The sequence below is a fragment of the Galeopterus variegatus genome, unplaced genomic scaffold, assembly GCF_000696425.1.
Source record: "Galeopterus variegatus unplaced genomic scaffold, G_variegatus-3.0.2 Scaffold2490, whole genome shotgun sequence".
NCBI lineage: Eukaryota > Metazoa > Chordata > Mammalia > Dermoptera > Cynocephalidae > Galeopterus > Galeopterus variegatus.
The window spans coordinates 202,494-204,664 of NW_007728601.1; positions in this window are offsets into that span (position 1 = coordinate 202,494).

Sequence of the window (2,171 nt, forward strand, 5' to 3'; positions counted from 1 at the left end):
CAAGCAGTCTGACTAGCTTAACTAGTATTTTATTCTTGCATAACCTCTGATGTTTAAAATCCCATGGACAAATGACAGGCATTGAAAAAAATATGGGAAAAGCCCACAGAGAAGATGGAATCCACATGATAACTCTAGTCAGTCCTGGGCTCCCAAAAAACTCCCTTGGAAGAAAACATCTTTTTGGAATATAGAAAATTGGCTGTTTACCCTTTAGACTTATTTTGTTTTTATTGACCTGAACATGGAAGCCAAAAAAAAAAAAAATGCAACCACCAAAATTTTTAGCTCTGTGGATCTATGTTGTACCAGTTTTAGGTACTCTGCCTAATGTGCCAGTATCAATGGAGAAAAACAGTACTAAGAAGAAAAATGAAAACACATTTTAAAAAGAAAATCTCTTTGCAAGCAATCTCTTTACTTAGTAGAAGCCACAGCTTTATGACTTTTACAGCAGAGACAGAAGTGTATTTTTTAATTCTCTCATTCCTTTGGGGCATTAAAACCACACTATAAAGCAGTGGGCTGTCAATCAGTCATAAAAAGCTTAACAGATGATGACATAAATGACAAGAATGTGATCTATAGTTAACGTTTTTAAACCATAGCCTAATTCTTAATACTCCAAACTCTTTATAACAAAAGAGCTTTCTGAAAAACAAGGAAGAGTTAACATCTTAGCGAGGAGAGGGAACACTTTGTGTTGGTTTCCACCCCCAATCTGTCCAAGCTGAATACTGCATACAAATCCGTATTTGTAAGGAACCCTCCTCATCTACCAGTTAATCAAAGCCCTGGAAAGTCAAGGAAACCTGTGTTTATGGAAATCTGGCATTTCTGTAAAGTTTTGAATGAGGGCTAAATAGAGCAGTTCATCTCATTTTGAAACTAATGATTCCTGCCAAGCGGTTTTCCAATGCTGGGTCTTCAGGCTCAGTCAGCATTTAGGAATTCATTTATGAGTTGGGTTAGTCGGAGACTCTGGAATTCAAATTTATGTCTGCAGCTTGCTAGTTTGCTCCTGATAGGTCCCTGAAAAGAGATTGTAATCAATTTACCAAACCCAGACTGCAGGAAATTTTCATATCCCAAAAAGAAGTTCTAGTTTGGAGCTTTGTCCAGTTTCTGAATCAGCCCTCTCCTCCTTCGCTCCATGCTAAGCACCAACGCCTGCTGTGGAGCTTGTTTAATTGTCTGAGCCACTTTCCCCCAGCTCATCCTTCCATTCAGAACAGCCTCCCTGCGTGTGCTGGAATCCACCTTCCTTAATAGACTTGCCAGCGGTTTATAAAATGGCAGAATGCATGTGTGGTTTGTCACCTTGGACAGTTTGTGTTCTGTCTGTTTCTTGATGGAAGTAGCAAAGGCTCTGATCATTATTCATCCAATTTGTTTTAAAGATTTATCTGCCCAGTAATGTTCCAGGAAATTAGAATATGGGTTTGGGGTGTGTGTGTGTGTGTGTGTGCATGTGTGTGCACATGTGTGCTTCCCTCAGTCTTAGAAACCCAAACTTGAATTTTCTGCATGGAAAAGAGTAAGCACTGAGCAAGCTTTCGACATAACCATAAATTTACTACTTCGAAAAAATTTCCTTTGTAGAAGTCCTCAAATAAATTAGCAAAGCTGGAAATGTGCCTCTAGTTTGTTTTGGCTTTGGGTTTTAGGGAGTTACTTAATAAACAAAAGTCAGTGAATTCAAACAGTAACAAAGTAATTTCGATGATTAATCAAGTGTTAAAACTAGTTTAACCTCTCCTGTTTTACAAACTCTATATCACCCTGACTAAACTAATAGAGGAATAAGACACCCATCTGGAAATCTCATCTGAAATATTGGATTGGGAATCTAAAATTCAGCCAAATAGTGTGGCTTGTAGGGATATCCTGTCGGATAATAAATTGCATTAATCTTACTTAAATTTTCCATCTAAATCATGTCCTGAGGCCATGTTACTCTGAGGAAACTGCCTTACTTTAAATGCATTGTGCTACTGAAAACGATATTAAAAGAAGTGGGGTGGGGGCTTTTCTTTTTTTTCCTGCTGCCTGGTTTCCAACATTAAAAAATCCATGTGAAACCTTCTGACTCTTCTGGAAGAACTGATGTGGCTCAAGCCAACACTGGCTCTTTCCAGTCACCGATAGGAGCAATGTCAGTCACAGTGCTC